Source organism: Canis lupus, chromosome 5 (genome assembly GCF_011100685.1).
Source record: "Canis lupus familiaris isolate Mischka breed German Shepherd chromosome 5, alternate assembly UU_Cfam_GSD_1.0, whole genome shotgun sequence".
Taxonomy (NCBI): domain Eukaryota; kingdom Metazoa; phylum Chordata; class Mammalia; order Carnivora; family Canidae; genus Canis; species Canis lupus.
Window position 1 is genome coordinate 79,477,822 of NC_049226.1, and position 13,989 is coordinate 79,491,810.

At 44.1% G+C, this 13,989-nt stretch overlaps 1 long non-coding RNA gene across 35 annotated transcripts in view; it reads right to left on the reverse strand.

The window, feature by feature from the left end:
- LOC111096046 overlaps positions 1 to 13,989 on the reverse strand; it is a 267,063-nt gene that overhangs the window by 188,405 nt on the left and 64,669 nt on the right. For 2 of the 35 annotated variants that reach the window (XR_005360186.1, XR_005360184.1), the window contains exon 3: positions 2,140 to 2,279. The exons of the other annotated variants lie outside the window; for them this stretch is intronic. This is a non-coding gene — a long non-coding RNA (uncharacterized LOC111096046). The remainder of the gene's footprint in view (positions 1 to 2,139; positions 2,280 to 13,989) is intronic. 35 annotated transcript variants of the gene reach the window in all.

Here is a 13,989-nt window from a genome sequence, read left to right on the forward strand (position 1 = left end):
GGTTTATGAACTAGAAAGCAGCCTCTGGCCTTGATAACCTCCAGGTGGCCTGCAGAAAAAGGCGACTGTGAAAACATTCACTTAGCTTTCTCCCCTTTTGTATTAATGAGGTCAAGCGTTGGACCTCAGGAGGTCAACAGTGGTGCTCGGAGGAGCGACTGTTTAGGCCAATGGGCAAGGATGACCATCTGAGCAGTGGTGCTCAGAGTCTCCGAGTGGTCTCCTGGATTTGACGAAGTCAGTGGTCACATCCCTCAGGACAGAGCCTGCAAGGATGCTAGAGCTGGAATCCAAGTAGAAAAATAACAGTGCCTGGGACTATCTGCTGTGAGCAGGCAACATTAAAGAGTGGGAGGGATTTCGATCTTAAAAATCATGGATGAGAGATGGGAGATTGGCAGGGGATGCAAATTATGGGGAGTCTCGAAATGGGTTCTGAAGGAGAAAAAGCAATAGATATATTTTAAGAGGTTCTCCATCTTAGTAAGTTTAACAATTTTTAGGCTCCCACTCCCACTGTTCACACTCCAGAGGCCAACCTCACGAACCAAGATGGATGGCCCAAACGCCTCACGTAGAAGACAGAAGAGAGACTTGGTGGAGGGTAGGAAGCTGAAGACAGGCAGATGCAAAAATCTAAATGATGTCGGTTTCAACAAAGGAAGAAAGAGTCACTTTTCAACTGGACCTACAGGATTGAGTGAAGTGAAGAATTAAGGCTATTATCTGTATAATTCAAACCAAAACCTACCTTTCTGTGAATTTATAGGACAATTTAGGTCCTAGCTGAATAATTCAGAAAAAGATAATCACCTCAATTATTTAGATGGCCATCTCTTCCCCTTGTACAGTCCATCTCTCTAACTCAGATGTGGAAAGTTGACAGCAATTAAGTCTCTTAACCAAGCTGCCCACAGAAGGCCAAGAATTTGGTCTACAAATGTGGTGGCTCTGAAATACTACCAGTAGACACTGACCCGGATAAACAAATTCATCCAGAAGACGCTCGCCTGGAATCAGTAAGTGGTGCTCACCCATCTGATTGAAATTCTAAAACCCCAGATTTGGGAAAAGGCACGGAAGTCATTCCTTCACGGCCTCTTGGCTTGACCGGATGTCACTCTTTCAAGAAAAGAGGAATCAGCGCCCTTCTCCGGCAGCCGCAGGAGCACCAATCTGGGCTCCACTGAGCTTGTCCAAGCAGCTCATTGCTGAGCTGTGTCTCGGTGACGGGTGTGGATGGGGAATTTGCGCATCTAAGGCTGGTTAGTGAGCGGCGTGGGGAATGACACCATTTCAAGAGGGCTGATGAGAGCCTGGGAGACCCTTGATCTAGTTGGGAAGGGTCATGGGGAATGCAGTCCCCTCCTCCTGGTGACTCCAGGACAATGGGGAGTCTGGGTGGTACCTCCGGGTCCCTGCATGTCTCCATGTGTTTGTGCGCATGTGGCTTTCTGTGGACAGAGGCAGGGTGTCTGATGTGTCCAGGCTGGTGGCTTCAGTTTTCCTTTGTGTGAACATTAATCCGCCCGGTCCCATCCCCCATCCTCTTCCCGCACATTAACCTAAAATATGAACGCATGCTCGGGTCTTGCCTGTGCTGGCTGCATCCCTGCCCCCTTCCTCCAGCCCTCTTATCTAAAGCAGCGTGTCACTGCAATTTTATGGTCAACATTACAGACTCAAGCCCTCCTTTGAACCAATCAAACTGCACTGAATATGTTAAGGGAATCCAGGCTTTCTGGAAGGAGCCGCGTCCTGAGCCGCACCGCCTGACCTCTCTAAGAGCAGCCCCCATAAATCTGCCTCACGTGATGGGAGATGGGCTTTTCAGGATCTCTCAGGGTGCTTTGAGGTAGCACTTCTATGAACTCCTTGCCACAATAAATAATGCTACCTGCAATATGTCTTTGGGAGTGTGTCAGCAGCTGCTGTCCTGCCATGAATTTTTATTCTTGTGCCGTCTGGAAGATAGATTCCAGATTCAGCATTTCCCCGCACTTAGTGTCAGATCTCTTTACCCCCTTGCCCCGGCAGAATGACAGAGACCACAAATAAAATAAAATAAAATAAAATTTAAAAAAAAAAAAAAAGGGCAGCCTAGGAAAAATGGCCCAAGAGTGGCAGGAAGGAGCTTACCTCACAATTGTGGAGGAGCCGCCAGTGTGACCACAGTGACTAGGTGGGAGGAAGGAGGAATAAGCCAGGCAATTCAGAGTCCTCAAGAAGGAAGCAATTCACCTGGGGTGGTCGGAGAAAGGGGTTTCTACCAGGCAAAGCTGTTGGAGGAGAGGAAAGCCCATCCTGAGTCAATAATTCATGGCAAGGGAGGGCAATGGAAATTAGTTTTGAGGCTCAGCTAGGTTGTTGCTGCCCTGGTCAGATTCTAGGCAGCTGGTCCACGAAAAGAGGACAATGGAATCAGAAATAGTCTAGAGATGACATCTAAGATGAGTTGTCGCAGTCTGAAAGCTAAAGATGAGGAAGAAAGACGCTACTATAGCTTAGGAATTATAATCAGTCGACTCCCAGATTTCACTGACTCGCATGTCTCTGCCCAGCTAGAAATGAGCGCCCACATGGCCGGGTATGTTTTATCATCTCTGCAACTTGAAACCTTCTGGCAGTGCTGAAGCCAAAATTCACCACCGCAATGCCCAGGAATTTCCGCCCCTTTGAAAAGTCCCATGTCCCAGGAAGTTTCTGCATTACTAACGTGCCAGCCATATCCATTACAGTGGGAGAGAGCACAGGAAAGGAAGAAAGAAAATATGACTTTGATATGTTAACATCTCACAATGGTAGATTATTTCATTTTGTATGCTGCTTCCTCTTCAGAGAGGGGAAAATGTAGTTAGTATCCTGACAGGAACAATGTATAGTCCTAGCTACTATCTATGCGCATTGAAATCCACATAATCCTAGTCTGATGACCAAACCCAAACTTTGGTGGCTTTCTAGATCAGAGTTTCACCAACTGCAAAGTGCATAGGAATTACCTAGAGATCTTAAAATGCAAATTCGGTAAGTCTGGGGGTCCTGAGAGTCTGCATTTCTAACAGGCTCTCAGATGCTGCTGACACTGCTGGACCATACATTGAACAAGGTTTTAGGTTTAACCAAGTTTTTATGTGCACAGTACTGCTCTCCTTCCCTAACATGTATATGCAGGCTCCAAACCCAGGGGAGGGTCCATGTGTTCCTTTGTTCCCATATATTTTGTTCTTGGGTCTACATATGTTTTTTTTTTTTTCCAAAATTAATATCAAGATGGAGCTTCAAAAATTGTGGTAGTTTGAATATTCACATTTAATACTTCTAATTCTCCAAAATGAAATGATCATCTCATTTAGGGATAATGACAAGAGTGCCTCATTGAGACTCTCTTTTAGGGTCAGATCTGGGGCCATTGACTTTTGGGGTCCAGCAGTGATAGGCTGCAAGGCCTCATCCAAATGGACTCTGACCGTTTATGCAGAATACTGGCCTGGAGTGGTGACCTCCTAAATAATGTTCTACCCAGCCAGAGTCAAGGCCACATTATCATCTCTAGCTTCCCAAGGCAGTGAGATCAATTTCCCAGTTTAGGGTAGTACGGAGAGAAGGGTGTGGAGTGAGGTGGAAACCATATTGAAACCTTTGCTGATTAAGTTACTCATGACCAACTGGTAAGTGGAACTGTGGGTTCCCTCAACATAACCCCAGTTTCTCTCCAATTCAACAGGAGCAGCAAGATCACAAAACTGGCAAAACCTAAAATGAAGGTGCTTAATAAAGGTCAGTGACAAATACACTTTTTGATGGGAAAGTAAAGTTTCTTATGGTTAATATAGTCTTTGATGTAATAATTGTGGAAGTTTCTCATATATCCCAACACATCACTGAGAATATAGCAGTCCCTGTCAGTCAAGTCAACTGAGGCCAAACATGATCACTCATTTGTAAACTGGGCTTTCTGCCTGCTGAATACCTTTCAAAAACAGAAGCTCTCTCCTAATTGCCTGGGTTGACCTATATTTAGAAACCTGAAATGTGCTGGTGTAGTGGAGAAGCCAGAAAAATGTTGGAGTTAATCACTAAATCAATCTGGGCTGACCCCAAGAGGACAGTGAGTGTGGAAGGTTGTTGGTCAAGGAGCTTTTGGAGGCTGGACTTAAAAGAACTCTCTTGTTTCTCTGAAACTGGAAAATCTGCTTCTTTCTACAAAAACATATCCTCAGAATAGAATTTGGTCTCTTCTAGGACAGCCCTTTGAATCTCTTGTGCCAGTTACCAAGTCAAGGTTAACTTTATTTTGTTCCAGTATGCTCTCTGGGCACCCCTGTGACTGGCGATGGCAGTATGGCAACAGGACCTACAGATGGAGACACAAAAGCACTATGCTGACTATCAAGTGAAACCTAGATGCAAGATCCTTCTCTTCTTCCCTTCTCACCTTGGCCATCTTTTCTCCTCCTACGGCATCTTTTTGATTTCTTGGTATTCTGGGTTGTTAAAAATTCAACTTTAAACTTTTCCTCATTTCCTCCCCCTCATAATGCAATGATGATAATTTCTTAAAAGTTCAGAGTTTGAAAAATTGGGGGAAATGACAAGAAGTATTAGGTATTATTTTCATGTAAAATGAACTGTGGGATGACATTTGGAAATGGGTACCAGGTACCCAGAAGGTTAGTAATTACCTTTACGGGAACATTAAACAGAAAATTTAGGAAGTTTCTTGATTCTGTAGAGCCAGCACTCTAGCCAGCGAAGTTGCTAGCTCCCATGATTTCTGCAATCTGTGCTAAATGGTGGCTTGGCTTTGAAAGCTGAAGGATATAAACAACCAAAGGGGCCAGCGGATGGGTGCTAGAACTGTTAGAGATAGTTACGGGTCATTTGATGCCTGCAGAAAATACTTACCAGATAGATAAGGGATGGAAAACTCTGGGACTTTTTTGGAAATTTAGGTTTGGATGTCTAGCTTGTTAATTTTAATTTTAAATTTAAGTTTAAAAATTTAATTTTAAGGTTAAATTAAGATATTTGAATGACTCAAACACATATTTTTAATTCTTGCACTGAATTTTATAGAGCTAAGCTAGGAAATGAGGAAGTTAAGTAATGTTGGAACAGAGCGAATTATAAGCAGCTATTTATTGAATATTTATAGACTTGTTTTTGAGAAGATTTTCAAGGGTAAGACATTCTAATTGTTGAGATAAGACTAAGTTACTGGGGCACCCAGGTGGCTCAGTGGTTGAGCGTCTGCCTTTGGCTTAGGTCATGATCCTGGGGTCTTGGGTTTGAGTCCTACATCAGGCTTCCTACAAAGAGCGTGCTTCTCCCTCTGCCTATGTCTCTCCATAGCTCTCTATGTTTCCCCTGGACCAATAAATGAAATCTTAAAAAAAAAAAAAAAACTAGAATGGGAACAATTTCATGAGTTACTTCTGACCACTGAAGTTCAGCAGCAGCTTAGTGAGAGAGAGATGGGAAATGAACACCAGGAAACTAGTATGCATAATTCACAGTTTAAAAAAGGAAAAAGAAAAAAAGACTAAGTTACTAAAATAATTAGAAATACATAGATGGGTAAGCTAAGTGCCAAGGGATACTAAATGATATGATAAGATACAAATCACTTAAGAAAGAGCTTAGAGAAGCAGAATATCAATGAGAGATTTAGAGCCCAAGAAAGGTTTCCTGTGTGTAGGATTTGTGTAGGAAACAGGAAGGGCATTCCAAGGAAGTGGAGCAACATAGGTGAAGCCACCAAGTCTAGTGTCTGCTCTTGGAGCAGCACAGAGACTGGGTCTATGCAACAGACGTGGCCTGTCAAGGGATTGTGGGAAATTCAGTTTGATGGTCTGGGAGGGGGCAGGTTAAAGCAGTATTCACACTTGATTGGCAGGAAATAAAGGCAATGAAAATAATTTTTAAACAGAGGAGTATTATAACGAAAGCATATTTTAGCAAACTAGGGAAGTGCCCCAAAACCCTCAGGCATATGTTTCCAAGAACCAGAGAGAGAACACACCTGAAGAGAAGAGGGAGTAAGGCTCCTTGAACTTGATCCAGTAAGAAAACAGTACCCAACAGAGGGACGAGACGACTGTGAGTAGAGCAAGTATCTCCTAGCTCTGTCCCCAGTGGGTCTGAAATCTGCGACAAGAGAGCTATAAGCAAAAATATAGGCAAAATTCACCCAGAAAGCTGTGTTGTTAAAATTCTCTAACTTTGGCGGAACATAAACAGTGTGCTTTGGGACTTTTTTTTAAAAAAGGGACAATGGCGAAACTATTGAGGGTGGTAGTGATGGAAGAGAAACAGGAGCATTCTACCTTAGTAGGAAGGAAATTTTCATTGTTGACATTATTGGGACATGATGATGATAAAACAAATGGGTAAGTTTTCAGTTGGTTTTATTAATTGTTTTAAAATTCATTAACAATGTAGTCCTTACTCTTTGCAGTTGGGATAGGCTGTGTGCACTGTCCTCCTTCCTTTGCATTCAGCTGAAGAGACAGGGACCAGTAGTTCTCTCTTGGGAGGGGGAGCAATTTTAACCCTAAGAGAATCTTAGCAATGTCTGGAGTCATGTTTGATCATTACAGCTTGGTGGGCAGGTGTATGTACCTGACCCCTAGTAGGTAGGGGAGAGATACTGTTAAATATCTTACAAAGCACAGAATAGCACCTACAACAAAGAATTACTCAGCCCCAAATGTCAATGTGCTGAGGTTGAGAAATCCTGATATAGACAAAGATGCTCATTGAAGCATTATTTCTAATACCAAAATCTTGGAAATAATCTATTCCCAACAATAGCAATGGTCAAATACATTATGGAATATCCAAATGTCCACAGGATGTACTTTGCGTTCAGATTTCCAAATATAATTTCATTATGTAAGAAATTTCTGGTTAATATTAAATGAAAAAAAGAGGGATCTAAACTCTATATATGATGTGACCCCAAGTTTGTAATGACAAGTGCACACATATACCCAACACAAGAAACAGGTCTGGGAAGTTACCAAAACGCCAACAATAGTTATTTCTAGATGGTGAGAAATAAATGATATTTATTTTCATCTTTGCGCTTATCTGTATCTCCCAAATATCTTGCAGTAAGCACAAAATCATTTTCTAATAAAAATATAATAATTGTCTGTCAAACATCTCAGTAGTTTGAAATACTGGCTACTCTTAACAAGATCAAATATAACTGGACTGTGAGACATGCACACATAGGTTCAAAGCTTCAATTATCAAAGGCAGGAGGAGGACAGTCTTGCTTATGACCAGTCCATGTATAAATGGTGTCAGTCAGTTAAAGCTTAAAATAAAACAGGAGAGGCCAGAAGGGATTGCTAAAAGAACTATGGCAAACCTATGACATCTTAATAAATTAAGGTTGTACGAGGATGAGGTAGGTAGCAGTCCTCTGTAGGGCAAGTGTGCTCATCGGGAGGGCTGAATACAGTCCACATGACATATTTTAGGGTGACCACTGAAAGCCTGGAGTAGGTCCAGATGAGAGCAATCAATAAAGTGAGGAGCTTGGGAATTGTGTTATGTGACAAAAGGGTGAAAGAGATAGAGATGTTTAGTCTGATGACAAAAACGTTTAGGAGAGAAGTGAGTGCTGTCTTCAAATATTTGGTGGGCTGTCACACGGAGAGGGACAAATGCGCTCTGCATGGGCCCAGACCACAGAGCTAGCACTAACCACTGATATTAACTGATAACTTATCTTCTTTCACATAATTTCCAAACAAGAAAAGAAAACTCTTCTAAATCTAAGAGTTATACGAAAATAGGGTGGCTAACTTGGGACATCATGTGGTCCCCACCACTGACTTTGTGACAGTGCATCAGGGTTGCTATAGAGTGAACAGAGAGCTGAGAAAATGAGACAGTAGTGCTGCTATGAATGTGTTCCCAGGACCTGGTGCTTGATGCATAAAGAAATGCACAACAGCCAACTTTCACTGAATGCTTTCCATGGGCCATGGGCCAGGAATGGGGCCAAGTGCTTACCCACGCTCTAACTTGTTCCTTTCAACTTAACACCCTTTCCCAGGTGAGAAAATGCAGACTGGGGTAAGTTTAGGACCCTGTCCAAAGCAACACCTAATAAATGTATCAAGTTCTACAGCAATGTTAATTATAGCAATGCTCATTATCATCATCATGGCTATAGTAGCAAACACCCCTATAATGCTTACTAAAATCAAACATAGTTCAAAATGCTACGCCTGTATCCCCATTTTATAGATGAGCCTTGGGCAGGGGAGAGGGTTTGAGGATCTTGTCCGAGGCCAGAAATGTGTCAGATTCTGGTGCACTGCTAATCATGGTGATATTCATCAGCATCATTATATTAACTGCAGTGGCAAACACTGTGTAGTGCTTACCATGTGTCAAACACAATTCCAAATGCTGTACCTACATACACTTGTTTAATACACCTTCTTCTTTTTATCCTCATTTTACAGATGAGGGAGTGCAGACTTGGGAAGGTTGAAGCCCCTGCTCAGATCACAAACTCTCACATGGTAGATCTGGGTTTTGAAACCTGGTATATTAGACTCCACAGTGGTATCAGTAACAGCTACTAATAATTCTCACTGTCATCACAGTCATAGTGGTAATGGCACAAACACTTATACAGCACATACTATGTGTCAGGGACACATAGCAGCCCTATGAAGCAGTGTGCTGATTAATTTTATGTGTCAACTCCGAGGGTGATTTTGGATGAGATCAACAAATGTAATCAGTAGACTCTGAATAAGGCAGATTGCTCTCCATAATGTGAATGGGCCTCACCAAATCAGTTGATGGCTTGAACAGAACCAAAAAAAAACTAGCCTCCTCAGGAAAGAGGGGATTCTCAAGCAGACTGTGTTTGGACTTTATCTATACCATCAGCTCTTCTGGGGATCCACCTGCTGGCCTTTGGACTGGAACTATATTCTTGGCTCTCCTGCTGTCAAGCCTGCTGGCCCACACTGCAGATTTCAGACTTGTTAGCTTTTATAATCATGTGAGCCAGTTCCTTATAATAAACCTCTTTCTAAACACACACACACACACACACCACATTGGTTCTGTTTCTCTAAAGAACCCTGACCAATGCAGGTAGGTACAATCATTATCTTCATTTTTAATATGAGAAAACAGAGACTCAGACATCAAAGGGCTTGCTCAAAGCCACTCAACTAATAGATGGCCAAGCCAGCATGGAAACTGACCAGCCGGCTATATAGTCTGAGTTTCTATGTGAAGTTCTCTGGAGCTATTTGTTCTATCAGTTGTGGCATGTTTGCCTGACTGGGTGACATGACATTAGGAGACTAGTAGAGGTAACCTCCTGAAGCAGGAAAAGGAAGAGCTGGCTGGGGAGAAAAGATGTCACGTCTGGGCTCCTCCCTCTACCAAGTGGCCTTTTTACCCCTTCCAGATAGCCTCCATCACTTTAGGACATTTCTCAATAATCAACAGATTAAAGACAAAAAGATCCAATACCTTTGCTTCCTCCTGCTACCATTTGATTCAAGTGAAAAAGAAGTCACTGAATATTTAATGCTTTTCAATAAGAGGAGACTGTATTGCTACCCCTACCCTCCACACTCATTGGATAATTTGTGTTTGAATTATGGCTAAACACCACCCAGATGTTTCAAATAATCCAACTACATGAAATTTCCTCTTGGTCTCTACTTGATGAAAAAGCAGAAGCATGTGCATGCACTGTTCTTTTTCCAAAGCTTTTTGAGTCTTCCCTGGTTTCAGCAATTCCTGTGATAACATTTCTACGTTTTGGTTTACTAAAGCCTTCGCTGAGAGAAAAAAAAAAACCCTCTTGATATTCTCAGTTTAAATTTCACTTTTGCCAGATTTTCATTAATACTAGTCTCTCTTTAGACCATCCAGAGTGTGTTCTCTTTTGGTGGCTCATCTTTTGCGTAATTTCCAAACAAAAAGACAAAACAGACAAAAGCAGCACAAAAACATGCCATGGGACCAGGTATCGGGGGGGGAAAAAAAAAAAAAAAAAAGCATTGAAACAGACCCAAACAGAAATACAATGGTTTTATTATATGAGCCTTCAGCAGTAAAGAAAAAAGAAAAAAGCAAGGTTAGCAAAAGAAGGAAGGAAAGCAAAATGACTAACAAACGCAAAGTGCCTAAGGAAATGGTATTTTCTTTGTATGCACCAACATATGCTCAAAGAATATTTCCCTATGAGGATGTCATTGCCCGCTCACTTCCCGTTTACAGTTATATGTAAGAGAAGCTTTTAAATCCATTTGCAGCCCCCGTGGGAGTTGCAAGGAGGAAGGTGTTGCGCTAAAGGAGGAGATGCTAAAGCCTGAAAGTCAAAGATAGGTGAGACACAACCTCATCCACCGCCCAGAGCTGCTGCCCAGGCCACCCCTGCCAGGTCCAGCCTCAGGCGGCCATGAACAGCTGGCCCACCCTGGCCTGTCTACCGTGAGAGGCTCTTGGGCCCTGGTCTCTCCTGTTCTCGGATGCTTCATCACAAAGAAAGTAGATATGAAGAAGCAAACAAATTTAGGAGCTTCTAGACCAACGCAAGCCCTAGGTGTTCTATCAGAGACAGTAGGTTTCTCACCCCAGGGGAAGGTTCCCAGTGTGCACCTTATTCCCACTGCAGTGTAACCTCAAGCATCAGTGAGTGCCACTTAGCAAAGCCAAACTGGATATGTAGAAAGTGCGGGGTCTTAAGCAATAAAGTCTAAAGGCAACAGGACACTGGGCTTTTTTTTTTTTTTTCAAAGATTTTAAAAGATTTATTTATTCATGAGAGACAGAGAGAGACACACACACACACACACAGAGAGAGAGAGAGAGAGAGGCAGAGACACAGGCAGAGGGAGAAGCAGGCTTCATGCACGGAGCCTGATGTAGGACTCAATCCCGGGTCTCCGGGATCACGCCCTGGGCTGAAGGCAGGTGCTAAACCAGCTGAGCCATCCAGGGATCCCCGACACTGGGCTTTTTATACAGACACCTGCTGCCTCTCTTTCTGGCCTCTCCTTTCGTCCCTCCCTGTATCCACTCTCATGCCCTAGCTTCCACCCACCTTAAGGGTCACCATGTGGGCACTGCTGTCCCCCAACACACAATGACCTATTCCGCCTCTGACCTCAGGTGACTTATGTCATCACTATCCTTTAATTTGATACTCAGGAGTTGCTTTTGGGATTGTTCTCAAATGGTCCCATGTGTATAGAATCTTTTTTTTTTACCGAATAACACTCTATGTGCCTTGAAAGAAAGGACCTTGTCATATACTTGCTAGAGATTCTCTACCCTCACTAAATCTAATACTTTGGTGACCTCAGTAAATTCTTGGTGATAAACTGTTCCATTTGCATCCTCTCCATGTCTGTATTTCCAAACAGTGCAACGCGTAGGTCTCTACTTTCATGCTGCCTTCCCGACCAGTAGCTGCAAACAGCCACGTCATCATCTCACATAGAAATTATGGTATGGGTGGGGAAAGGAAGTGCCATCGCTGAAGATTCTTTGTTTGTGTTTTGGGCTAAGAATAGGGAAAGGCTTGCAGGAATCTCCCGACCGGTTTTGGTATCAGGCTCTTGGTCCTTTCAACAGAAGAGCACAGACGTTTCACTCCATCTGTGAGAATCTTTGACACAGAAAGAGGAACCTTGAGACAAGCCAGGCCTCTTTTTAATAAACACAGGAGTTGTGAGATGAGCGGGTCCAGGGTCAGGGAAGAGGTGATATTGAATTTCATTTCTCAGCTCCGTGCTAGGGAATGAAGAGTATTCTTGTCGGCAAGGGGGGGTGGGGGTGGTAGTGTGATGGTGATGGTGGGAGGGCTCTGGAAACAATACCCAACCACGATATTGATGGCAGGGAGGGGGGTGGGGGGGAGTCTGATTGTTTAACTACTGCTGAGGTTCAGTAAGATCTCAAGGTGAGATTTCCAGTTTTCGGGGTTGTTTTTCCTTTAAATAGAAGCTGGGGTGGGGTGCTGGGGGGGTGGATGCTGTTCTGGTCTCAGCATTAATCCTTTCTCCCCACTTGCACCTGCCTGTGCTACCTGGCCAAGCCCCTTCCCCCCTCCAGGTTTATTTATTGTGGCTATTTTACCAGCTATTGGCTCAACACACTCCACTCAAATATTCATCATTTAGCTCTCTGGGTAAATCGTATTTAATCAGCACAGGAGAGAAAATAGCATAATTATAGATGCCGGATGCCATTACACTCAGAAGAAATTAAACCCTGTCTCAAGCCGACCAGTGGTTGCTGTGATTGCATCACCACTGGGGTTACGGAGAGGTTAGTGGCCATCCGGGGCCAGGGTACCTCGCAGGGTGCTTGACCCAGAAGGGCCGTCAGGAGACACACCCGTGTGTGCACAGATTCGCAGCATCAAAAACTCATCAAGCGGCGGCCAGTGAATTAATCTTTTATTGTTCTGAGAATGTGGTGAATGAGAGAGAGTAATAAAGCAAGGCCTGCACACAGAGAGTGGGGACGGTAGATACACAGGCCCGGAGAATGCCGGCCCTTAAAGCTGGGCCAGGCCGCCAGTCCCAGTCTTCTCCAGGGCACTGTCTGACAATAGGCAGAGCGATACCGACAGTGAGGGAAAATGAGGCAGGAAACCCTCCCACGGAGCAAAAGCATCCGTTTGGGGCAAGTGGGTCCGTAGAGGAAATCCCACCCCCTCATCCCCGGATGAGCTAATAGGAAAGGCTCAACCAGAGCCGCCTTAGCCCTAGTCCCAACCATAAGCAGACCTGTCTTTTCTCACATGCAGAAGTTTTCATGTCAGCATTGCTAATGCAGTATGTTGTCGGGGGAAACCAGTAAGGGGAAGGCTGTCAAAGGAAAGCCCGATGATAATAGTAACATCAGAGCCCTACCTGCTTTCTGCCTCCTGAATCGGGCTCCTGGACAAGGCCTTGGGGTCAGCTTCCAGCCATTCATGCCCAGCCTCCTCCCATACGTGCCCAGGGCCACCTGCCCTCGTCCCCGCCACAGAGTAACAGTCACCTCGAATCTCCCAACAATGCTTCCTCTCCTCTGGACCTAGACCCTGGGTCAGCAGCCCTGTCTACCACGGAGTGCTGTTTGTAAAAATTCAAAAATGTCCAAAGATGCAATTAGGCTTTACTTATTACTATTGGGAGACTGTTTTTTGCGCCCCCCCCCCCCCCACTCCCCTATTCTTTTTTCTTTTGGCTAATAATGCTTCTGAGGTTTGGATAAGTAACTAAGAGGAAGGAGATCTCCTTCTAGTCCATCCTGCTGCCGACAATTAAGAAACCTCAAAGTAATTTTTGAAAATGTCAGCGTCTCATTTAGCAAAAGGATAAATAATAAATGAAGCGTAATCACTGTCCTGTGCTGGTGGTACAGCTTCGCGGTGTCATTAGTAAACTAACGGTATAATATCTTTGTGTCACAGTTTAATTATATCTTGTAATTAGTTTCAGCAATGGATTGCATGGAGTCAGGCCCCCTGAGCTAAACAAAAGGTAATAGAACTTTCAGCGCCCCTGCATAAATCAATTATGAAAGTGTCCCGTGTTATTTGAAGCTTGTTTGCTGTAATTTTATGCACAAAGCTGAACTGGTCCTTCTTGCCCGTGGAGGGCAGTTCATTGTACCCTCCGGCCGAGGCTGGCCTGCAGCTGAGCCTGTGGTCGGGCCCACACGCAGCCTGGATGCCCGGTGCATCTGTCAGCACAGGCGCGGCAGTAAATGCCACGGAAGGGGCGAGGAGCCGAAGGGAAGGGGAGCCGTGTCAGGGTGGGGGGTGGCGGGGGAGAGATGTGCGGGGACTGAGCAGGTAATAGATGCACCACGCACAAGAGAGCAGGGGATAAAATGGGAAAAGATGTGAGGCCCTGGGAGAATGATTCTTTATGCTTCCCCGAACAAAGCTGAGAAGGTTAGGAGCATCAGAGGCCAAGCAACGTTGATGAATAT